This window comes from Scyliorhinus torazame, chromosome 17, assembly GCF_047496885.1.
Source record: "Scyliorhinus torazame isolate Kashiwa2021f chromosome 17, sScyTor2.1, whole genome shotgun sequence".
Lineage (NCBI taxonomy): Eukaryota > Metazoa > Chordata > Chondrichthyes > Carcharhiniformes > Scyliorhinidae > Scyliorhinus > Scyliorhinus torazame.
Window position 1 is genome coordinate 6,749,538 of NC_092723.1, and position 26,648 is coordinate 6,776,185.

A 26,648-nucleotide genomic window follows, 5' to 3' on the forward strand; every position below is an offset into this window, starting at 1 on the left:
ACAGAGTCAGAGTGATTGGTTAATTTCCCAATTAATCACACCGGGAGGCCACATTGCTATAATTGACTGGGGTAAACTTTTACCCACACTATTCTGGTTATTTAACTCCATTTGTTTTATGAGAAGACGTGGCTCCATCCTGTTTGTGCCATTCCTGAGCCTTGCCTCTGCTGGTGAATGCTGTAAGTCTCGCTGGCAATCCTATTGACCTCCGATTCATCGACCGGCACAACGATATCCACAGACATTTGTATCTTCTAAGAAAAGGTAATTGTCCTTCTTTCCTTTATCGGGCCCTTTTCATCAAATTTTTTCCTTTTGTTTCTCCACGCCCACCAGGTGTGAGTCACCACACAGGCCTTGTTAGCAAATCTCCTGTGCCGTCCTTTAAAGGACGTTCATGTTCTCCCTCACACTTTGAGCTATAAATGATGTTGTCCGTAAACCTGACCTTTCAGTATTTTCACCCTTCATATAATTGGCTCGCTTTGATTTGATTGAGGGTTTTCAAGGTCACAGGGGACCATGGCGTTGCAGGCGTTGGGAAATTGGTATGGCCTATTGGTAGATCGGCAACAAACCAGAGCTAGCCAATCTTTAGGTGATTGGTAAAATAACACATATCGGAATGAGGAAAAATGTTTATACGCAGTAGGTGTTTCGGATCTGAATTGCACTGCCTATGAAGGTGATGGGGGTGGACACAACTGGAGCTTTCAAAGAGGAATTGGATCAAAACCTGAAGAGAGAGGATGTACAGGGTTACCCGGATAGGGTAGGGGTGTTGGACTAGATGAGTTGCTCCTGCAGAGAGCCAGCAGGGGGAAGCAGGGCCCAATTTTCCTCCTTCTAAGCTGTGACCATCCTACGATTCTCTGGCTTCAGAGCAAGGTTGTGTTTTCTCACAGTCCTTTACTTGCAACCTTATCCACCAAGTGTGTGGGTTAAGGAGTGAGCAAAGTACTTGTGGCGCATTTGATTAAGATTGGGTCGCATTGCTGATGATGTTAATCCATCACAGTTGAAAGGCAATCCAATCAGTAAAGACGCAGGGAATAGTAAGATTGTTGTTTAAAAAGAAAATAGTCACAACTGAATCTCATCCAGTGTTCCCTCCATCATACAGAGCAGCTTTTTATGTGGCTTTTTGAACCTTGGGGAATAGCTGATGTACGTGGCATGCTTTAAACTCCCAGGCAAGTACTCTCTAGTCAAGCATGAATGACAAAACAAGAGAGAGACAGCATTGGCAGAAAGAGGCCGGAGCAACCAGCTACAGCAAAACAATCCAGAGGAAGAGTTTGATGAAATTTATATAAAAAGGTGACCAACTGTAGTCAACAGGCCCTGTGAGAAATTTGAAACCATCGAGAGAGGGAGAAACGGATATATTAAAGACTGCTGTGAGGCAGATTAGTGATCAAAGGTTCAGCGCAGTGGCTAAAACAAGATGCTTCTTAGTCCTTTCAAAGTGATGATGTGGAGATGCCGGCGTTGGACTGGGGTGAGCACAGTAAGAAGTTTTACAACACCAGGTTAAAGTCCAACAGGTTTGTTTTGAATCACTAGCTTTCGGAGCACTGCTCCTTCCTCAGGTGAATGAAGAGGTATGTTCCAGAAACATATATATAGACAGATTCACAGATGCCAGACAATGCTTTGAATGCGAGCATTTGCAGGTAATTAAGTCTTTACAGATCCAGAGATAAGGGTAACCCCAGGTTAAAGAGGTATGAATTGGCTCAAGCCAGGACAGTTGGTAGGATTTCGCAAGCCCAGGCCAGATGGTGGGGGGGGAATGTAATGCAACATGAATCCAAGGTCCCGGTTGAGGCCGTACTCATGTGTGCGGAACTTGGCTATAAGTTTCTGCTCGCCGATTCTGCGTTGTCGCTCGTCCTGAAGGCTGCCTTGGAGAACGCTTACCCGGAGATCAGAGGCTGAATGTCCTTGACTGCTGAAGTGTTCCCCGACTGGAATGGAATATTCCTGCCTGGTGATTGTCGCGCGATGTCCGTTCAACCGTTGTCGCAGCATCTGCATGGTCTCGCCAATGTACCACGCTTTGGGACATCCTTTCCTGCAGCGTATGAGGTAGACAACATTGGCCAAGTCGCATGAGTATGTACCTGCTGTTCAGAGCCCACCGGCCAGCAGGTGGACTTCGAACAGTAGAGGCATTGCCATGAAGAATGCACCAGTTAACTGATGACTGATAGTTAACTGCCAAGCTTTGTTTAAATTCAAATTAGGGGAGTTGACTCTGATTGATCAAGGCATTGCCCTGGGGAAGGAACCAGAGAATGGCTGTCTCCTATTTTGTTCAGTCAGAAGAAGTGCAGTGTGTGCATGTTCTTTTTCTCTGTAACGAACAGGGTGATTAATATATGAAGCTTCCAGTACACATGCGCCGAACTGTGAGCCACACTGACAATCTTGATTTGGTTGTCAGGGTTGTTTAGCAAATGCTGTTAAATCGCAGAATTACAGCTAATATTGGGCACTGTGTTTTGAGTATTTAAGGGCAGGCTGGTTGGGTATGGTCAGTACCTCGCCTGTTGCAAACAGCTTAGAGACATGCAGTTTTATACAATTCTACAGCTGATTTAGCCAGTGAGCTAAACAGCTGGCTTGTAATACAGAATAATGCCAGCAGCGTGGTTTCAATTCCTGTACCAGCCTCCCTGAACAGGCCCCGGAATGTGGCGACTGGGGGCTTTTCACAGTAACTTCATTGAAGCCTACTTGTGACAATAAGTGATTATTATTATTATTTGAGATACATGGGTCACTAATCTAGATAGTTACAGATAGTTACAGACCCCTCTAAAACTAGAACGTTTAATTACTCGATCAAAACCACTCACAAAATAAAAACAGAAAATGCTGGATAAACCCAGCAGGACTGACAGCATATATGTAGAGAGGAACCGAGTAAACCACTCGAAACATTGGGCGAGATTCTCCGACCCCCCCACTGGGTCGGAGAATCACCGAGGGCTGGCGTGAATCCTGCCCCCGCCGGTTGCCGAATTCTCCGACACCGGATATTCGGCAGGGGCGGGAATCGTGCCGCGCCGGTTGGCGGGGCCCCCCCCGCGATTCTCCGGCCCGGATGGGCCGAAGTCCCGCCGCTGGGATGCCTGTCCTGCCGGCGTGGATTAAGCCACCTCTCTTACCGGCGGGACATGGCGGCGTGGGTGGGCTCCGGGGTCCTGGGGGGGGCGCGGGGCAATCTGGCCCCGGGGGGTGGCCCCACGGTGGCCTGGCCCGCAATCGGGGCCCACCGATCCGCGTGCGGGCCTGTGCCGTGGGGGCAATCTTTTCCTTCCGCCTTCGCCACGGTCTCCACCATGGCGGAGGCGGAAGAGACTCCCTCCACAGCGCATGCGCGGGGATGCCGTGAGCGGCCGCTGACGCTCCCGCGCATGCACCGCCCGGCGATGTCATTTCCGCGCCAGCTGTTTTCTGTCTCAATTTCAGATTTACAGCATCTGCAGTATTTTGTCTTTGAAACCATTCCCGACTTTGAACACCTCTACAAAACCTCCTCTTAACCTGCTCTGTTCAAAGAAGAATAATCTCAGCTTCACCAGATATTTCATAGCAGAGTTTTAAAATTGGCGCTTTAACTCTCGCCATTGACCCCCCCCCCCCCCCCCTCCCCCCCCCCCCCCAGATTGTTCGGGGCACTGCATGCTTTCTCCTGCAAGCAGAGCCAAAGAAGTGAGCAGTCGGTGGTCAAGAAGAGATAGAGTAAACACAGTAATGTTAAAGTACCGACCCTGCATTTTAGAGCAGTTGCAATAAAATGTACATAAAATTTAGAGCTATATAATGGAGCCTATTTCTAATTATATCGCGTCTATATGCATCCCACTCCAAGCTGTCAAACTGAAATAATCCATCACTACACATGAGAGCCGCCCTTTCATGTGCCCCTCCATCTTGTCCCCTCTGCGTCCATGGTGTTCCAAAGTAAATCGACTCAGCCTTTCTGAATAACTAAGGTTCTTGAAGCGAGGGATCATTCTTGTAACTTTCGTCTGAACCTATTCGAATATCTTTGTATCTTCCACCACGTGAGGACAGCAAACCTTGGCGGAGTAGTGTACACACTGCCCAACCAGGAAGCGGCATAATAACAGAATGGTGCCCTTTGATTTTACTGAATGATTCTATTAATACAACCCAATATCCTGTTAGCTTTGGCAGTGGCCTCACTGCCTTGGTCATGAACTTTGAGCAAGCTGTGCACAATAACACCTATTGGCTTTTCTCCCATTCCAAGTGAAAACAAAAATGAGACAAGAACTGTTAACCCGTATTGCCAGGGTTTAGCTCCAGTTCCTTTATTTTCTTTCTGGTTTGAGTGTCAATATGTATAGTTGCGCCGCTTATTGTGTTTCAGATGGTTGCTTTATCTGGCACCGGGAAATGCCCTCACCCCATTCTGTGCTGTTGTCCCAATTTCATTCGGACTCATCCCAATCACTTACAGACATTGAAGGGAAAGAGCTTTCCCATGTGTCTCTGACACTTGACTGACGTTCGAGCTGCCAAACTGTGTTTTAAAATCAAGGGAGTTACCTTTGCAGATTATCAAAATTTAAATTTCATACCAGAAATGTAATAACTGCAGCGGAGGACGGGCTCGGCAAGACAAATGCTTAAATTTCAACAGAAATAAAGTTGCAGGCATGGCATACAACATTCTTGCCCCGGCCTGGGATCACCAGGAACTGCTGCCCCGGGTCCCGGTCACAGTATTTAAGTTCCCACTTGCGAACCCCTAATGGGCAAGCCTCCGTCCGCTCAATATGGAAACCCATATTCCACAAACTCCACGGGGAAATCAATCGACATTTCCCCCATGGTCTTCGTAGGAGATATGACATCACAGGAACAATGGGAGTTCCCCGCTAGTAAAGGCTGTACCATTATTGGAGACTAGGATCTCCGGTGTGCCGTGAATACACAGCTTTGCTGAAGTTTCTCTATCGTGGCGTGTGAAGTTGTAGCCATACGGTGTACTTCCATCCAATTAGAATGGACACCTATCATGATTGGAACCATTGAACCTAAAATCAAACCAGCGAGCTCGACCTTTACCCATTGTCATCATCTCCCTGGTCACTCCCATGGGTGCAAGGAGATCAAAGGTTCTCCTGGCATAAGAAGCATTGCTTTACCAAATCTTTAATGTCCGTGACGAGCCTGGGCCACCAGCTCCTCACAAGCATCCTTGTTTTGGAAACCTCAGAGTGGCAGTTATGCTGCTCCACTAGGATTGGGCGCCAACCTGGGTGGGCTGGCGACTACCCAGGATCCTCACAGGACAATACCATCCTCAACATGCAGTTCCTCTCTTTTTGTAAGGTAAGGCTTCATGGCGTCAAAGGGGTGATCTTGGATCTCGTCATTGAGGGTCACGGGTCTCAATTTGGATAATTTAGAGTTTTTCTGTGTCCCAGCCTCAATCAGTTTTACAGATACGGGCAAGGTTTCTATAGGTTGAAGGACTTGGTGACCTCTTCCAACATCGGCATAGGGACCAGGCTTGTGGACAGAGGGAGGTGACTATAGGCATTGGCTATTGACGCTCCAGCGTAGTGCTTGAGGGAGCATTCATAGGCTGCCAATAACAAAGCCCGAGATTGGCTCCAGGCAGAAGCGATGGGAGGAATTGCCCTCTCCCCTTTGAAAAGACCCTTCAACGGTTTGTGGTCATGAAATGTAGCCAGAATGAATTTTTATACTGATAATTACCGCCAAGCCCTACTTCTCAATTTGTTGGAGTGCAGCTCTGCATCCGCCAGAATCCTGGATGCATCGCAAGGGTCTTTCCATGCAAGACGATTGCCAAAAGGAGAGACATTGCAAATCAGTATTAGCTGCTTCTGGGAGTCGTAATGACAGTAGTTGCCGTTTTACTATCGTGAATGTTCCATCTTGTTGTACCTGCCATGACCACTTCCGATGCCTATTTAGTAGCATATATAGTGATGACAGCAGAGAGGACAAATTTTGGACAAATTTCCCATCGTAATTCATCAATCCCAGGAAGGATTTCAGTTCCATCAAATTTCGTGGGATAGGTGTTTCCTTAATGGCCCTGACCTTATCTTCCACAGGGTGTAGGCCATCCTTGTCCACCCAGTATGTTAGTCGGTTACCTCACTCGCCTAGAATACACTTTATTCTCGTTTGAGGCATACTCCTGCATTTGAAAACCTCCTCAAGACCTCCTCCAAGTTTGCTAGATGATCCTGTTCTGTAACTTGTATTTAATACGTCGTCGAGGTATACTGCACCTTGGGTAAACCTTGGAGGATGTTCTCCATGAAACACCGAAATATGGCACATGTTGACAGGACGCCAAAAGGCAGGCCTGTGTGCCGAACAGGCCCTTATGTATGTTAATTGTGATGTATTGATGCAACGGTTCATCCAGTTCGAGCTAGAGGTAGGCGTGGCTCATGTCTAGCGCTGTGTAGGTCTGGCCACGTGCTAATGTGACATACAAATCCTTTAAGTATGGCATGGGGTACCAGTCCAGGTTTGAAACCCTGTTGACTGTTAGTTTATAATCCCCCGCAAAGGCATACTGACTGGCTGGGCTTGAGGACGGGAACAACAGGTGCTGCCCACTCTGGGAACTGCACTGGTCGTATTATCCTGAGGTTCTCCAGCCGCACAAGCTCAGTCTCCACCTTCTCGAGTAATGAGTATGGAACCAGCCGTACTCTGCCGAGTCCCGTAACCTAGTAAGGAATTCTGTAACAGGCTACCCTTGGGGGTTCTCCCAGCTGTTTAAAAAGGTAACATTGGAGGATATTTGACGGCTTTCGGTCAGAGTGATTTCACACTTATTCTTTGAGCTCGTCAAAGGTTTTGGAGTTGGGGGCCATTGGGAAAGTGAAGCTTCTTATGATGCTAAACATTGGGGCTCCACATGCCATCAGGACAATTCCCTCCTGCTTCTCAGTCCCTTTAATGCTGTTGGCGTGAAAGAAATAGTGAATGCGCTCAGTATACTAGACCCAGTCTTCTCTGTTTGCATCATACGGCTCTCATTTTTTTTCTCTTACCAGAGTTATTTAAAGGCTGGTCGGACTCCCGTTCTAGCTCCTCATTGCCAATGTAATAAATCTAGCGTAGGCCAGGCTAAGCAAAACACAGGTTTAATTATCAACAGAAATAAATACACAGCCATGGCGTACAACGCTCTTGTCCCAGCCTGGGACCATCGGGAACTGGCGGTCCAGGTGTGGGTCACAGTCTTTGAGCTGTCTCTAGCGAGTCCCCATTGGGAGAGCCTCCATCCACTCAATACGGGAACTTATGCGCCACGAACCCCATGGGGAGATGAATCAACAATCCCCTGTGGTCTTCGCAGTTGGGTGTTGATGTCCAGGTTATCTGGTTTGTGATGCTACTGAAGTCAAATTTCATCACACTGAGTTTTACTTCCTCTGCGCCCGATTACAAAGGTCTCTTCAAAAGAATGTTCCTCTTCAGTCAGAGGGCCTGGGCGTTGCTGACAAGGCCGTTCAGCATTTATCGATCATCCTTAAATGATCTTAAGCAGGTGGTGAATACAATTGAGTCATTTGATGGGCTATTTCAGTGGACAGTTAAGAGTCAACTACATTGCTGTAGGTCTGGAGTCACATAACGGCCAGACCATGGAAAGGATGGCAGATTTCTTTCCTCACACAACATTAGATAGATATTGGAGACTACGTCCTGAAATCAATCATGCAAGAAACGTTATGTCACTTTGTTAATGACAACAGCAGGAAATAGATGCATTTAAAGGAACATAGGAAATAGGAGAAGGAGAAGGCCATTTGGCCCTCGGGCCTGCTCCTCCATTCTATCTCAATGCTATTTTCCACATGCCTTGGCATTTTTAATATCTAGAAATCTGTCAGGCTCTGGTCTGAGTATACTCAAGGACTGAGCCTTCACTGCCCACTGGAGTAGAGAGTTCTAAAGATTCACCGCACATCTCAGTGAAGAAAGTCCCCTTCATCACTGAATGCCGACCTTTTATTCTGAGACAGTGTCTCCTGGTTCTGGGCCTCTCAACCGGGGAAACATCCTTTGACAAAGGATCATCTGAACTCGAAACGTTTGCTCTTTTCTCTCCCTCCAGATGCTGCCAGATCTGCTGAGATTTTCCGACATTTTCTCTTTGGTTTCAGATTCCAGCATCCGCAATAATTTGCTTTTATCCAGGGGGAAACAGCCTTCCTGCGCCTACCCTGTTGAGCCCTTCAAGAAAAGGGAAGCCAGTTAGACATGTGAACGAGAAAGAAATGGAAGAATGTGCTGAAAGGGTTAACTGAGGTAACGTAGGAGAAGGCTCATAGAGCCTCAGCAACAGCATGCATCAATTGGGCCGAATGGCCTGTTCTTGTGATGTGAGGTTTGAGTCAAATGTTGAAATATTTGTCTGTATGTGCGCGACTGACTGAATGAATGTGTTTTTCGTACGGAAATTAATATCTGCTATTAGCTCACAGGAGGCACCCAGAACCCCTACCCCAAACCTCTACTCCACTCAGTCTTTAGTGCCTTCTTCTCATAGGGACTTTAGGATCATTGTTGGGTGGCACTCCCCAGTTTTTTGTGGCTGCCTCCTGTATGGAGATGCAAGAAGAAATGCAAGAGACATGTCACCAATGTGCACAAACTTAAATAAATCCCTGAGTACGCAACATGAGAGACATCTCTCGCGGGATTTGCAAAGCTCGGACCGCGTCGTGAGATCTATCGCGACCTGGATTTCGCCCTCACTGGGCGTGATCCAGATTAACATATTTAAGGGAGTCATTAGGCTCATGTAAATATGTCTAAGCTTCTCCCGAGGCCCGGGAACTAACGGCCTTGTCTGCGAGACCTCGCCAGGGCGCCAATTAGCCTGGTCCTCAGAAACTTGGACCGGCGAAACGGTGCCTGCGAGGTCTCCCAGGACATTGGAGGCCTCCGGGTGGTCAAGCTCTGGGCATGGCGGTTCCCTGGTACTCCTTCTTGCACCCAGGCATCTTGGCATTGCCACCCAGGCACCCTGGCAGTGCCACCCTGGTACTGCCAAGTGTGCCCCAGGTGGCACTACCAGGCTGCCAGGGGCACAGCCAGGGTTCCAGGCTGGCAGTGCCAAGGTGCCCAGGTGCCAGGTTGCCCATGCTAGGGATCGGGCCCTGGAGATCCAATCCGCCAGTGTCTTCCTTCACAGGCAAGCTGAGCTGGTCAGTGCAGGAAAATAGTAAGTGCGGCCTCGCGGGACATTCCCAACCGAGTCTAAAAGAAACCATCAGAGTCCCGGTAGATAGCGGGGTCAGAAACACCCCACTATTCGCACCCAAAAATACGGGACTCTTTTTTGTGGTTAAATCGCGGGTGTTTTGTCCTTGCCATGCTAAATGAGCCATGAGGTAAATGCATTGCTGTGGCTACAATGCATTGCTCCTTGCATACCCTGTGCATTTTGGAATGTGCATTCCTTGTATTAAATATATGAGTTCAACTCACATTGCATCATGCGGTCAGCTCGCTGCACTGTAGACGTATGTAACACCCAAGGATCTGCAGGTCCAGTTCCGAATAATATTATCAGTACTTTAGTTAAAATACACACAATCGATTTACGAAAATCACGAGTGAGATGTTGCCTTGGAGAACTAGTCTGGGCAAAGTTTGCAATGGCTGACCACAATCTTTACCCTACTATTTGCTTCCAGTTTAAGAATAACACAGTTCAGCAATTTCTGTGCGAGCAGAGCACTCCAGATAGACAGAATTAATAGATGAATCTAATTGTGAACACCTGCAATGCATGAATATCAAAATTTTCTGTAATCTTTTTCATCTCCCCAGCACAAATTAGGCTGTTTGTATGCAGCCCAGTTGTATGCCAATCCCAGTTGTGTTCAAAACAGATTGTGCTCACATTTGCATGATCGTATATAAATAAGATTCAGTAATTGCCGATTTTTCCGCAGCTACACCTTAGTTGCCACAATATATTGTAAACAATGCACCTCTGCTTCAACTCTTTGCTAAAAGAAAGCACTGCAGCTGTATTACCTGCAGACTCCTTTCAAACACCATCTGTCACACTCTGTGGTAGCTGCCTGATGGCTGATCTTGCCACTTATCAAGACGCCTTGCTGACAAATTCTTTGCTGCCTCATTCTCCGACAGTTGCTGAACGTTTTCTGACCTGTGTCGTACCAGTTCAAGCGTGAAGATATCACAGAATTTTAAAAACGTATTTTTAAAAAATGGGCACAATAGCTTTGACAGTGGCTGGCCTTCGTATCACGTAACTTTGACAACAACGGCTGCGGACAGACCTGAAACTCAAGCAGAAAATATGGGCAACAGCCAATTGTGAAATTCACAAGTATCTTTTGTTAACTTCAAGTTTACCTGAGAGTCGACCTCCTGGCAATTCAACTATAAGAAGCCTTGAAGCTTGTTGAGAACTGCAAGGGGCATGAGAGAGACAGGCAAACTGCTTATCTCCTCCGACCACCTGCCTGTAAGCAGAGAGTGCTTTAAATTATTTGTAAAGTATGCAGGAGCCTATTTTTCAAAACCCTCGGTTTGTGGGATATGGGTTGGAATTCTCCAGAGGTTCGCTGACGGCGGGATTCTCTGGTTCCGCTGGCAACAATCCCACCCACCCCCTCCCCTGTGAGTTACCTGGCTGCATGTGGTAGAATTCCCATTGACAGTGGCAGGAGCAGGAAATTCTGCGACCAGGGAAACGCGGGCCACCAAGAAACACACGGCCTGGAGACCAAAGAATCCCACCCATAATTCACTAATAACCCACAATAGATTTGTGTTATGATTAACTCAGGAGAATGGTTAATTTCACATTTGGAACCTGGGGGAAACCTTCTGCAACTTCTCGCTCCACTAAACACACTCAAACACCCACACAGTAAAAGGGGTTTGGGGAAACAGAGTTTTACAACTACGGACAGTAACAATACAAGAACAACAGAAATTAATATCAGCTCATAATAATAACAGCTTATTGTCACAAGTAGGCTTCAATGAAGTTACTGTGAAAAGCCCCTAGTCGCCACATTCCGGCACCTGTTCGGGAATTGAACCCGCGCTGCTGCTTTGTTCTGCATTACAAGCCAGCTATTTAGCACAGTGTGCTAAACCAGCCCCTGTGATTTCAAGAGCCCAGAGTCAGAGTCCAATGAAGAATTCTTTCATGTAGGAGCTTGAGTTCAGCTGGTTGGAGACCGGAGTCAGAGATTTGCTTTACAGTTGGTGCCGAAACCACACGATGAAGTAGGTACACCGAGAATGGGTTGGATTTGCAGGTGGTGGTAAGAAATGGTCCAACAGAGATGCACTTCGAGAATTATGCTGGTATTCTGACTGGAGGTCTGCTTTTTGGTGGTTTGCCAGTTTGATGTTTATCAAAAAAGTGCTTGTGGGGCTAAAGGTGTAATGTTAAAACTGTCCAAAAGACTGGAGGCTTGGGTCATGTGATATGTGACATTAATGGTCAATTGAAGCTTAACAATCAATTTCTGTGCTTTTGGCCAGGATTCCATTGTTCCTCCTTGGGAGGGAAATGAGGTGATTATTAACATCTCTTTCATAATGTGTTTTGATCTCTCCCTATCTCTCTCTCTCTCTTGTGATAGTTCAGGTTTGGCAATCAGTTCATTTGCACTTTCTTTGCACTTGTTGAGTGCAAGGGGTCTGTACAATGAGGTGTTAGATTCCACAGATTGAGCGAGGAATTAATTTGTGCTTGCAACTCCTGGTGTTAGCTCCTGGAACAAAGGGCCAACCCTGTCATCATGTGACTTGGAGCAGCCATCCCCTTTCGGTTGAGCAGAAATTCCATTAAAAAATATAGCAATAAGAATAAAGTTTTGACCAAATAGGGTTGGATTTATTTTCTTGTCATAGGAACCCCACAACATCCCTTCCTTTGCAAAACCTCCACTCCAACCAACGCTTGAATCATCTAAGAAACTACAAGCCTGCTATGAAAGAGACTGAAATTGTTATTACTTGTAATTTTATCGATTTTCTTTTCCACATCCATCTTTTTGCTCTATGTGCGACAGGGTGTGAGACATTGTGTAAAATCTCTGAGGCTAGTTTGCGCTGATAAATAACCTTCCTTTAAATTCACAAAAAAAATCTGCTGTTGGAATCTGTTAAATTTGGACAAACCACACAGAAGATAAAGTAACCTCACACACACATATACAAATGCTTTGATCACCGACAACTAAATACACAAATACTATCTGTGAAACCTGCATATTTTGGAAGGTGCATTACTTGTATTAAAATAGCAATGAGTTGAACTCATAGATTATATGGCAGGGCAGCACGGTAGCATTGTGGTTAGCACAATTGCTTCACTGCTCCAGAGTCCCAGGTTCGATTCCCGCTTGGGTCACTGTCTGTGCGGAGTCTGCACATCCTCCCCGTGTGTGCGTGGGTTTCCTCCGGGTACGCCGGTTTCCTCCCACAGTCCAAAGTCCAAAGATGTGCAGGTTAGGTGGATTGGCCATGATAAATTGCCCTTAGTGTCCAAAATTGCCCTTAGTGTTGGGTGGGGTTGCTGGGTTCTGGGGATAGGGTGGAGGTGCTGACCTTGGGTAGGGTCCTCTTTCCAAGAGCCGGTGCAGACTCGATGGGCCGAATGGCCTCCTTCTGCACTGTAAATTCTATGATACCATGAGCTGTCTGCACTGTAGATGCATGTAACCCCCAATGAGCAGCAATCCTAGTGTCTTTACACTTTGATTCTACGTTCCGCCGGCAACATAACCCCGCCAGCAGGTTTCCCGGCAGCGTGGGGTGGCTACAATTGGAAATCCCACTGGGCAGCGGTGGGAACGGAGAATTCTGCTGCCAACGAGGGTGTGCCGCCAAGAAACACAAGGCTGGGCGGTGGAGAACTCACCCCTTTGCTTTTGAGTCTTAGTTTGGACCATGTTTCCACTGGCTGAATGCAAGTTTTGCCCCACGTTTTACTTTAATCATGAGACCCTCCAAATGAAATAAAGGACAAAGAAAGAAAAACAAAGGCATATTTTTGTGGCCAGCGAATAAATATGGTAAACTGCATTAAATAAAATCTATTCTTGTACGAAAGATAAAAAAATATTTTGGTGTCAATTCTGTCTTTCACAAAAGTTGCTGAATCTAAAATAGATACCAAAGTCTATCTTATTAACACAAACCACTTGCAGTAAGGAACCATGACATAAGTCAAGGGGACAATCTTTGTGGAATTAATGTAAGTAAAATAATTTTGGATTAAAAACAAAACTCAAGACAGTCAAATCTGAATGTTTCTGCTTCAGGCACTACAGTGCATGAGGAAATTGCGGATTCATTAGTCCTAATTTTCTAAAGCTCACTAGATTTGTGAATTCTGCCTTTGGATTGTTGAATTGTAAATGCAATTTTGTTACTTAAGAAGCAAGGGAGGCAGAAAACAAATGACTTCAGACCTGTCAGTTTGATATCACTTGGGTGACTGAGCAATTGTCAGCTGATTAAAGAGAATCAGGATAATTTAAATCAGTTACATACCGCCCAATCCTCTGTAAAAAGACTCCATATTTGCACTTTCATTGAACTGACCTTCTTGCTGTCCAATGTCTTGGCAATTCATGAAGAAAGCTGGATGGGCCAAATGAGTTAGTAAACCTGATCCCTGCCTTCCTGAACTTATTCACTTGGTGATTAATGAACATTCTTATTCTTCCTGCAACCAGATCACTTAGGAAACCTTCCTGCTTGGTGCCTTAGTTTCAGCAATTATTTGAAGGATGTTGTCAAAAGCAATTATTCTTTTCATTTAAAATTCCACCCACTTCAAAAGGACAAACACCCTCCCCCTCAGAAGCAGGCGGCAATGTCTCACTGCACATGGCATTAGACCGAATTGGGTCGGAATTCCTCAGAATGAATTCCTAACAATTTGAGGATCGGCCCTCAGCGACCAGCGCTTTCTAAAGTGCAGGGTGAACTGCAAAGCTTCTACTGGGTCCTGCTAATCTGCGATGCCCCTAGCCCTTCACCGCAGAGACATTGGCCGAGATCTTTTGGTCTCTGGATCATCAGGACAACTCTGCGTTTGAGTTGGAGACCTCAGACAGTACTTACCTGAATAGTTACCCGGGGAAGTCCTAGTTTAACTGCTGGGTGACGACAGAACTGACCCCCCCCCCCCCCCACCTCCCCACCCCCTCGCCATCACTCATACTGACACCTGACCTTCTCCTCATGTCCCTGAGCCCCTGATTACCCCCCAACCCTTGACCAACACCCCTGATTCAACCCAACTGTGTCTCCCAACCTCCTAATCCTCGACACCTAACTAGCTCTCCCAGCCTGACTCAGCTATTCCCTGACCAGACATGACTAACCCCCACCACCCGTTTGTCCCCCCCCCCAGTCTGACCTGACTAGACTCTTACCCAACTACCCTTTCTGACCTGACTATCCCTGACCTACCTACCCCCATGCCACCCTACCTACCTTCCAGCCTCCTACTTACCTCGCCTACCCTACCCACTTTACCACTTAACTTACACTCTGACCACCCTACCACGCTGCCAAATCATTCGTTCACTCATTCATCCATCCACTCACCCATTTACTAACATCCACACTGGGCATTTAAACTTGACTTTGGACATCTGTTTTTTATGAAAAAGAGATGGGTCCACTCTTCCCCCTGAGGCTGTGAGGTAGGCATCTGATGGGCTCTATATTACAAGAAAAGTTGGGCTTGGCAGACCCGAGCCGAGATGCTGAGCTGTGTCAGCGCACAGGAAAATATGGTCAGAGTGACGATCCAATGGGGATTGTGGCTCCATGGAAGATCCAGGCCTTCGGTCTATTCCCACTCTGGAGGGGATGGTTGCGCATGTACCTTGTGGAGGCTGTTTTGTTGAATTTTATTTGGTACGCTGGCCGCACCAAACGGAGGGTGTCCCTGCCCCAGGATCCCCCACTTTGCTGTCAGTTACCTCATAATACCACGCTTGGCAAAGTACGCAGCAACCCAGGCTCCATTGCCTTCTTTGGGGTTACAGCAGGAAACCACATAAAGCCCAAAGAATTTATTTTAAAATTTTTCTAATTAAGATGCACTTTAGCATGGCCAATCCATCTAACCTGCACATCTTTGGGGTGTGTGTGTGGGGGGGGGGTGAGACCCACACAGACACAGGGAGAATGGGCCAACTCCATACAGACAGTGACCCAGGGCTGGGATTGAACGCAGGTCCTCAGCAGTATGAGGCAGCAGCACTGACCACTGTGCCACCGTGCCGCCCAACCCCAAGAACATCAACAGCATGGGTTTTGAACTTGTCACCTTATAACATATTGTAGCATGTGCCTTTCATTATACTCAGTATTCTGTATGCTTTGCCACCGGTGGAATGAAACATTTTATGAACTGAACAGAACAACACCTCATCCCATTTGCACGGTCTTCGGAGAGATTTAAAGAGTACAGATGGTTAAAATGAGGAGGTCTGGTCTGGATCACAATGCAACTTCAATCCCACTGCACACCCCAATCCCACGACTGTACTTGCAGATTTATGGAACTTGAAGCCAATTTGCATCAAAAAAAACAACAGGTAGCCAGACCACTTAAGAGAGTGATGGATCCCACTGAACGAGATATTTAGAGAAGAAACAAATTTGCAACAATGAGAATTGGCAAGGAAATTAAATCCCATTTGGCCCCCGACAATGATTCAATACTCTACATTGGAATTTGCAGGGCCGATCATTGCAGCTCTATCTAAAGTCTGATTGGAAAACCTGCACATTTTCAGGGTTAAGTATAGTCCAAAGTCATGAATGTCATTTGGTTGTGCTGAGGTTACCTGCCTCCATAAATATTAGGGCTGGTTTAGCTCAATGGGCTAGACAGCTGGTTTGTGATGCATAACAAGGCCAGCAGAGTGGGTTCAATTCCCGTACCAGCCTTACTGAACAGGCATCGGAATGTGGCAACTCGGGGCTTTTCACAGTAACTTCATACCTGTGACAATAAAAGTTTATTATTATTATTATATTCTGTGCACAATAATACAAAGATGGGTGCAGCCCATCAGTGCCATACCACATCATGACTGTTCCACCAATAAAAGAGTAATGGTGCATAATCCAGACATTTATGTTGGCCCCAGGGCTGCCGTTGTAACTGCTTGTATGAAACTGTTGGAGGGTTCGAACATTATCGACTCCTATGCTCGGCTCGCTCAACGAAGAAATCGATTTTCAAAGTCCTGACATTTACCTGCAGTTTTTGTTATGACTTGAAGTGAGATTGCGACTGGAATTTAAGTAAAGCACTGTCACGTAGCATTAGGCACAAAGCTCATCACAGATTTTCTGCTTTGACCCAAGAGTCGGCGTGCAGTTTGGTGTCAAAGACACTGGGTGGCGGTGTAGGATGGAAGGTATTGGACTGATAGATATTTGACCAAAGCAACCAAAAATAACCATTGAACTAAAGTTAACATCACACCTGTCAATTAAATTTTTGCGGGCCTTTGGTGAATGCTAAATTTGCAAACACCCTTGCCACCTCTCATAACATAAACGATTTGGAGGAAAGTATAGCCTGTCTGATTAGTAAGTTCGCGGATGACACCAAGGTTGGTGGAGTGGCAGACAGTGTTGAGGATTGTCAGAGGATACAGCAGGACATAGATAGGTTGGAGACTTGGGCAGAAAAATGGCAAATGGAGTTTAATCCAGACAAATATGAGGTAATGCATTTTGGTAGGTCAAACACAGAGGGGAAATATACCGTAAATGGCAAAACTCTTGGGAATATAGAAAGTCAGAAAGATCTGGGCGTACAGGTCCACAGATCTTTGAAGGTGGCAACACAAGTGGACAAGGTAGTCAAGAAAGGATACGGAATGCTTGCCTTCATTGGATGGGGCATCGAGTATAAAAACTGGCAAGTCATGCTGCAGTTGTATCGAACCTTGGTAAGGCCGCACGTGGAATATTGCGCACAATTCTGTTCACCACACTTCCAGTAGGATGTGGCGGCTTTGAGAGGGTGCAGAGGAGGTTTATCAGGATGTTGCCTGGTCTGGAGGGTGTTAGCTGTGTGGAGAGGCTGAATAAACTCGGACTGTTTTCATTCATTTTCATTAGAACTACAGAGGTTGTGGGGTTACACAATGATGAGGGGCATGGATAGAGTGGATGGGCAGACACTCTTTCCCAGGGTGGAGTGGCCAGTCATCAGGGGGCATTGGTTTAAGGTCCGTGGGGCAAAGTTTAGAGGAGATGTGCGAGGCAGGTTTTTTACGCAGTGGGTAGTGAGTGCCTGGAACGCGTTGTTAGGAGAGGTTGTGGAAGCAGCTACATTAACAGCGTTCAAAAGGCATCTCGACAAACACATGGATAGGATGGGTGTAGAGGGATATGGCACTAGGAAGTGCTGAAGGTTTTGGCCAAGGGTGGTATCATGGCCGGTACAGGCTTGGAGGGACGAAGGGCCTGTTCCTGTGCCAAATTGTTCTTTGTTCTTTCCTTCAACTTCTCCTATTTTCCTGTTCCCGGTGGAAAGAGTATACTTCATATCCCCATTAATGATCTAACTCCACGGCCCAGTGAACAAAGATATGAAGCCCATTTAATTTTTTTTTGTAGTTCTTCTGCAAAGCACACAGTGGAAGCTATCTGAGGAAATGGCTGAAATATTTCCAGACCAAGTCTGCAACCTCAATTACAATCAATGTTTCTATTTCAGAGCAGGCATCTGATATAATCCCAGCCTCAAGCATGGCAGGAAATGTAATCAATTCTCCTCCAGCTCGAGTAAATTTCCCTTTCCTACTTTCAATGAGTGGAGATAGAAAACCATTAGGTGGGAAGAGGCCAGTGCAGTGCAGTGCCAGAACACACCCCAGTGAGGATAACGTGCAGGGCAGATCTCATTCTGGTTTATCCCATCTAGCCACCTCTCACATACAAGTTAAAAGGAAGGCTTCAAATGTCTGTGTCAGACTACTGCTTAACCTGACAGCCTTTTGCAAAGGCTGCTTTTCAGCTCAAAGAATCCAGCACAACACAAAACTAAACTGCCTGCTACAGACCTAGCTCCTCCCATAAATTGTTTAATCTCTATCCCACTAACTGGGTTATAATCATCTTACTGAGGCTAACCACAGCCCCTCATATATCTAAAACCCAGGGAACTTTCTTTCAACAGGCCAAATTCCATTAGCCCTAAAAAAATATGCATGGTTGGAATGAATGATGATCTCATTTTTATGACATTTTAATTACACTTTCTGCAGCCAGTGTCAGGAAACATTAACCGAGATTCTTTAATAATATTATTGCAACAGATATACATGCCGGAACTCAGGTATTAAAAAGCATTACTGCACCAAATATAAAATACTACGTATATATATAGTTCATCGCATTCATCGCAATAGTAAGCCTTAGTCAGTCAGGTTGAGGACGAGACGAGACTGATTTAAAATGTCAAAAAATCCAAGGGGAGATGAGGAGATTTTTTTGTTACATCTCAAGTTGGTGTGATTTGGAATGCACAGCTTGAAATAATGGTGGGAGTGTCCAACATCGCCATAGTTTGCTGACAATTGTACCACTGGCCAAGGAACTTCTGCGAGGGCCAGGGGGAGAAGCAGGAGGTGGGCTGTGGGGTCAGGGTGGGCGGGCATGGAACTCCATTGCCATAGTCTGCAAGGCAGCCACGCAGCTGCACATGCCGCTGGCAGCCCACTGTGCTCTTAGAGCCACATGTCGTATCGGTGTCCCCCAGGCCACCCGCAAGGTGCCATCTGGCCCCAGCACAAACAAGGCCATCTATGTTGGCTGGGGTGAGTAAGTGTGGGGAGTGTAATGTGAATGTGCGGCTGCAGCTTGTTAGCCTCCCGAGCATCAATCACAGACACGACGAATCCTGCACCGTATTTCATTGGAATCGATTGTGTTCCACGTGGTGCCGGTGCTAGCCCCTCCGCAGTCGCTGAATTGGTCCAGGTTCGGAGCCAGCTATGCTGTCGTGAAAGTCCACGAATCTTGCGCGTGTGTCAACACTTAGCCTCAGGAACGGAGAATCTAGCAAATGGAATGTCAAGAGTATTGCAACTGATTTGATTTGATTTGATTTATTATTGTCACATGTATTAGTACACAGTGAAAAGTATTGTTTCTTGCATGCTGTACAAACAACGCATACCGTACATAGGGAAGGGAGAGACTGCAGAATGTAATGTTACAGTTATAGCAAGGTGCAGAGAAAAGATCAACTTAATACGAGGTAGGTCCATTCAAAGGTCTGATGGCAATACTGAGACAACTCAGAGTGGAACATTCTATATGGGGCAAAGTTGCATTTTATTGCACTTTCTGTAACAGTCACTTTGAAATGTTTTGGAACTGTAATGATCCTGGATCAGACCCCCAAATATTTGATATGCTTCAGTTGGGGAGAAGTAATTTTATGTTCAAAGGAAGAAAAGTTTGAGATCCAAGGTATGTACAAAGAGAATACTTACACAAGATTCAACATTTTTTGAACAAACAAAATAATCTTTATGAAGTCAGAAAGGTAAAACAATTTACATTGGGCTGGATTCTCCAGTCCACCAGCCGCGTGTTTCTGGGTGGCGTGCCATTCGCTGTTGGTGGGAGTCTCTGGAGTCTATTGGAGTCTTCTCCAATGTGGAGCCCAAGTGTTCGCGCCGTCATGAACGCCGTCGCGTTTCACGACAGCGCGAACCGGGCCCTGGTACGACCTATTCTGTCCCCCACAAGGGGCCAGCACGGCGCTGGAACGGTTCACGCCGCTCCAGCCTCCTTTCACCGCGCCGACCCGCGCATGTGAGGGGGATTTATTTAGCGCACCGGACCCAACTCAACACGGTGTTCAGGGGCCGGCCGTGCCAGAAAGTAGGCCCGGGTGGGGGGAGAGGCCGGCCCACCAATCAGTGTGCCCCGATCGCGGGCCAGACCCCATCGGAGCCCCCCCCCCCACCGTGAAGGAGCCCCCCTCCCCCCCCCCACGGGCCGCCCCCCCCCCCCCCGACCGTTCGCCCAGAGTTCCCGCCAGCAGGGACCAGGGGTGAACGGCGCCGGCGGGACTCTGTCGTATCGGCGTGGCTGCTCAGCCCATCCAGGCCGAAGAATCAGCGGCCCGCCGATTCCAGCGGCCCGCGGCCGGCGCCATGCCAAACGCGCGGCGCAAATTCCAGCGATTGTCCGCACCCCGGAGAATCGCGCGCTGGCGTCAGGGCGTCGTGGCGCAGTTGCGGCAATTCCCCGGCCCGGCGCGGGGCTCGGAGAATCGCCCTCTTTGTTTCTGCTGTTTGTCAATAGGATTTCCCATTGAAGACACCCCACGTTGCCAGGAAACTGAAATGTGGGGATGCGCTGTCAGCAAGAATAGAGATTCCCAATGGCCGGAGAATTCCGGACAATATCCACCTTATACTCTAAACATTTAGAATGGACATGATGTAAATGTGAAATAACAGGCAAACTGTGGTTGAACACAGCACATTGCACAAATAATACAGATACAACCCAGGTAAATCCCAGAGATTTCTCGGCAACCCATCCAGACTCGGCAAGGCTGCTCCAATTGCACATTTTAAACCCACATCTTCTACCATCTGGAAGGACCAAGGGCAGCAGATGAATGGGAAAACCACCACCTTCAATTCACTCACCGAACTGACTTGGAACTATCCAGTCTTCCATCGTCGCTGAGTTAAAATTCTGGAGCTGCTTTCTGAACAGCAATGTGAATTTTCTGCAACAGACGGACTGCAGCAATCACAAAGTCAGGGCATTGAGTATAGAAGTTCGGAAGTTATGTTACAATTATGCAGGATGTTGTTGAGGCCACACCTGGAGTATTGTGGTCAGTTTTGATTGCCTTGCTGTAGGAAAGATGTTATTAAACTGGAGAGAGTGCAGAAGAGATTTACAAGGATGTTGCCAGGACTCAAGGGACTGAGATATAAGGAGAGATTGGACAGGCTGGGACCTTTATCTTTGGCGTGTAGGAGACTGAGGGGTGATCTTATAGAGGTGGATAAGATCATGAGAGGCATGGATAGGGTAAATGCACTATGTCTTTTTCCCAGGGTTGGGGAATTGAGAACGAGAGGGTAAAGGTTTAAGTTAAGAGAGGAAATAATTAATGGGAACCCGAGGAGCAACTTAATTACAGAGAGGGTGGTACGTATGTGGAATGAGCTGCCAGAGGAAGTGGCTGAGACAAGACATTGACAACATTTAAAAGGCATTTGGACGATACATGGATAGGAAAGGTTTAGAAGGATATGAGCCAAATGCAGGCAAATGGGATTCCATGGGATTTTTTGTTGGCATGGACCAGTTTGGGCCGAAGGGCCTGCCTCCGGGCTATATACTCTATGATTCGAAGGCAGCACACCACAACTTTCCCAAGGGCAATTAGGGATGGGTAATGACTGCTTACCTAACCTACGATGCCATCATCACTCATGCGCAATGGAAAATCTTCACTCTCTCCCTTTGGAAGTGAAGATTCGTAATTCTCTCCAAAGGTCACTCCAATGTGAACAGCCTCAATGACCATTCACCTTCTGGGCTTTGAATCTTGTCCCCCAAGACTCTGTCCTCCTGGATTCTCAAGACCGCACTCCAGCACTGTCACACGGCCATGACTCCAGCCCTTCAGCCATACCAAGTAGCAGACCGGTGCTACAATGGATGGCTGTTACAACCCCCATGAAAACCGTGGGGGATCGTTGATTGATTTCCCTTTGGGGTTCACGGAGCACGGGTTCCCATATGGAGTTGGCGGAGGCCCTCCCAATAGGGGTTCACTTAGCTGTTAATTTCAAAATCACTCAAGCGTGAAGGGAGTAATTGGAATGCACTTAACCCTCCTTGAAGTGGCTGATGCTTGGAAACAATGTGGTTGCAGCACTTAGTATTAATCATCCATGAAGGAAGATGAATGAAGCAAGGTTCGCAGCTGTGTTTGTGGAAACTGTCAATCAAAGGCCACCAGGAGAAATTAAGGAATAGTTTGCAGCTGAAGGATCTGAGGGTTTTAAACACAGGTCACTGCTTTTCTCTTTGCAGGAATGGATGAGTGGTACTTCCTCTACCTGAGCCAGCAGGTGTTGCCCAGGTGAGTGTTACAACAGTAGTTTTTTTCACTGCCCCTGTCTGGACGGCTCTCTAGCCTCCAGACAGGGGTCATCTTCTGGAGGTGTCAGTGGGAGGCTTCCTTTTGATAGGGGGTCCCTGTGGGGGGTCGCTTTCATTAGGAGGTCTCTGTGGGGGTCCCTTTAGTTAGGGCATCTCTGAGGTGGGCTCCTTTAGTTAGGGGGTCCCTGTGGGGGGTCCCTCTCATTAGGGGGTCTCTGTCGGGGTCTCTTTAGTTAGGTGGTCTCATCGGGGTCCCCCTATTAGGAGGTTTCCCTATCTCTTCGGTCCCTAACGGGAGTCTCCCTATTGAGGGGGTCCCTGGGGGTATCTCCCATTTTAGGGGGGGTCGCTGTGGTGGTGGGGTTTGGTCGGAGTGGGGGGCAGGTTGTGTATTGTGTTGGGGGGGAGAGTATCGCCCTTGGGTGGACTTTGGAGGCAACTCCTTTAAGGGATTACCCATTGGCCTACCCCAAGGTCCCCCATATCAGAGTCATGCTGGTAAATGCTAGTAGTAACCCGCACCCAATTGTTTCCCAACCCGGAGGACCAGAGAATCACAAGGGCCTGGAGACTCTGGTACCGGACCTGCTGATCCATTTTCACCCATCAGCATTCTCCTGCTGGTGCACAAGCGTGAACCTCGATTCCACCGCCAGCTGGCGGCCGGAGCAGAGCGGTCAGTTCAGTGCCCGGCACGCACCTCAATTTCAGCTGGATGTCCGATCCTCCATCCAATCGCAATTCACGCTGCCGCCATCGTGGGGCGCAGAGTCCAACCCATTGTTTCGATTGTTAGAGATTCCCTGTGGTATAGATCATTTTAGAGATTGTATTTAGTCCTAGTCGAGCAGGTTATGGGTCATCTTAGTGGGATACAGATGATGTAGTTAATGGGAGGAGCCAGGTCTGTCTGTAGTCTGCAGTTTTGCCAAATGAAATGAAAAAATGAAATGAAAATCGCTTATTGTCACGAGTAGGCTTCAATGAAGTTACTGTGAAAAGCCCCTAGTCGCCACATTCTGGCGCCTGTTCGGGGAGGCTGTTACGGGAATGCTGTTTGGTTGAGCAAAAGAGTTTGATAAGGCCTGACAAGATGTGCCCTTGAAAGGGGTTTTCTCTGGAGGTCTGAACTGATGAGGAAGTAGACCTGTTAACTTTATTCATAAGTAGCATTTCAACTTTATTGGGGTTGCTTGGTTGGAATATTTAAAGTGAAGGTGTATGGTATAAGTTAAAGATTTTCCTTGTGTTTAAGAAATGTTGAACTGATAATTGTAAAGCTATTTCTGTGATTCTGGTTTGATTCTTTGTTGAAATTAAAGTTTGTTTTAACATAAAAGATACCTATTGGTCGGAGTCATCAGTCCTGGGGTGAAATATCCTTTCCTCACAGTTTTATATCTTGCACATTGTTGGAGTTTCTCGCCTGGTATTGGGGTCTGGTCCAGTATCCTAACACATAATCAACCTAGTGAATATTCACTGGACTGCCTCAAGTAGGAAAAGAATGGAGTACACGGCAAGACCATGGTAAAAATAAGACTTATGGTTTGACGTGAGTTCAGAGTTCAGAATCGACAGTCCAATGGCGTATACCTTCAGAGGGAAGCAAGCTAATTGCTGCAGGCTGATCCGAATTTCTAGAAGTGAGTAATTCCAAAATGGGAGAAGACATATAGAGCTGAAGTAATCTTGAAGACACAATTACAGAAGTTCCAATGTTCCAGAAGTTCACAGTGTAGATCATGGCCAGGCAATTTACCTGGACAGAGTTCTTTCAGCTGCTAGCTAATTGATGGTAAGTTGGTAGACTGCCTGGGTTCAGTCCCACGTGGCAATATTACAGGTTCTAGCAGCTTCATCTGACGTATCTCCTACATCTTTTCCTGGGTGTTGGGCAAAGGATGTATTTTTCCGGGTCCAGGAACTTGAGGTGTTTAAGAGAGGAGTCAAGATTACTTTTGTCCCTTGGAGATATCCAATCTCGTTTGGCCAAAGTTCTGCCTTAGAAATGGAAAAGTGTGTTGGTGTATTTAGTTGAAATTTGAATGTCGGCAGTCACAGTGGGCATGAGCATCTCCTTAAAGTTAACAAGGCCCTGCTGAGTTTCTGAAAGCTATAAATTTCTCATGTATGAGCCATGCCATTCAGGATAAAGACTTGTCCATTTGTAAAATAAAAATAATAATTTTACTGCATAGCCATGTTGATATAGAAATTGATATTTTTCTTTGTGTCTTCTGGCTGGGATAACAGACCTGACCTGAAGTGGGCTTGAGAGAATCCTTGAAGATCCAAAAAGGCTGTTGATAGGGGTGACTCTGAGCTGCAGGACATTTCGGCTAAGAGATACCTTTGAAGCCAGAGCTTGGCACGGCTGAAGATCTGAAATTGTGCTTGAATGTACTTGAAAATCTAAGGGAAAAAAATCTCTGGAAGTGAGATTGAAATCCTATGAGGTGAGCCATTGTTAAGGCCCTCCGAATACATTTTTTTGGGAATGAACTCCAAGACGAGATCTTCAAATATGTATTTTGGAAATTCTCGTGAGAAAGATTAGGTTTCAGTGAGATTGGTTGGCTCACAATGTGACAAATGTCCAGGTGAGTTCTTAAAGAGTCCAGGGGATCTGCTTTGGTCACACCTGTCATTCATTGGGGATTATTTACTGTGTCAGAGAGAGATGACAGGGATTTTAAGCTCTTTGAAAAGAAAAGCTACACAGTTATTGGGGCAGCAGGTAACTGTTGTTACACTAAGCAAAGTGATCAGCTTAACAGAGGTGCTACTGGAAAACTGCGTTTTGGGAATTAATTTCTTTGCTCTGCAGCTGAAGAAACAGTGAATTTGAAGTGTGTTTTTTGGGGGTCTCGGGGAGAGATACAAACTAGGTGAGAAGTGTCAAGTGAATGCTCAGAACTCACTGGAAAAGGCATCATTTGTAGCTGTGCCAGTCCCAAGCAAGAAGTCTTTGTATCAAGCTGATGGTAACTCTTCACTGGTTTATGTGTTTGTAAAGATATTATGAGTTTTCGCAACAATGGGAATTTGAACTATGTTCTTATCTTTGTATTGAGGTCATTCCAACCTTTGTGTCTGGTGTAATATAAATCACCTTTCTTGTTTTAATAAATATTTTATTCTTTGTATTAAAAGTTGACCAGCAGGCTCCTGTGAATTTGCTCAGTAAATTTCCTCCACAGTTTCTAAAAATAAGTTAAAATCCATCAAGCCAGGTTTCACTCTAGAACCTGACTTAATAATAATAATAATACTCTTTATTCATAGAATCAAAGAATCATAGAATTTACAGTGCGGAAGGAGGCCATTCGGCCCATCGGTTGTGCACCGGCCCTTGGAAAGAGCACCCCACTCAAGCACACACCTCCTCCATCCCATCCCCCTTAACCAGTAACCCCAATTAACCTTTTTAGACACTAAAGGCAATTTAGCATAGCCAGTCCACCTAACCCGTATATCTTTGGACTGTGGGAGGAAACCGGAGCACCTGAAGGAAACCCACGCAGACACGGGGAGAATGTGCAGTCTCCACAGACAGTGACCCAAGCCGGGAAACGATCCTGGGAGCCTGGAGCTGTGAAGCAACTGTGCTAACCACTGTGCTACCGTGCTGCCCTTTACTGTCACAAGTAGGCTTACATTAACACTGCAAGGAAGTTACTGTGAAAAGCCCCTGGTTGCCACACTCCGGCGCCTGTTCGGGTACACAGAGGGAGAATTCAGAATGTCCAATTCACCTAACAGCATGTCTTTCGGGACTTGTGGGAGGAAACCGGAGCACCCGGAGGAAACCCACGCAGACACGGGGAGAATGTCTGTGCGGTGTCTGCACAATGACTCAATACTTGTCCAATATCAACATCAGTTTGGATCATAACAGAGGATAGAGTGATATACAAGCGGGGTAGGATACCAACCATAACAAACAACAAAGAAAAGTACAGCACAGGAACAGGCCCTTCGGCCTTCCAAGCCTGTGCCGACCATGTTGCCCATCTAAACTAAAATCTTCTGCACTTCCTGTGTCCGTATCCTTCTATTCCCATCCTATTCATATATTTGTCACGATGCCCCTTAAATGTCACTATCGTTCATGCTTCCACCACCTCCTCTGGCAGCGAGTTCCAGGCACCCACTACCCTCTGTGTGAAAATCTTGCCTCGTACATCTCCTCTAAACCTTGCCCCTCGCACCTTAAACCTATGCCCCCTAGTAATTGACCTCTCTACCCTGGGAAAAAGTCTCTGACCATCCATTCTGTCTATGCCCCTCATAATTTTGTAGACCTCTATTTGGACAAGACTGATGTTTTGAACAATGGGGAGTCAAAAGCAATAATTGAGTCTTGAATAAGTGTTTCAGAGGGATGCGGCTAAGTT

The 26,648-nt window shown here is 46.6% G+C and overlaps 1 long non-coding RNA gene across 1 annotated transcript in view; it reads left to right on the plus strand.

Moving 5' to 3' along the window:
• LOC140393500 (uncharacterized) overlaps positions 1-26,648 on the plus strand; it is a 92,979-nt gene that overhangs the window by 37,714 nt on the left and 28,617 nt on the right. Inside the window, exon 2 of the long non-coding RNA XR_011935627.1 lies at positions 22,180-22,228. This is a non-coding gene — a long non-coding RNA (uncharacterized lncRNA). The remainder of the gene's footprint in view (positions 1-22,179; positions 22,229-26,648) is intronic.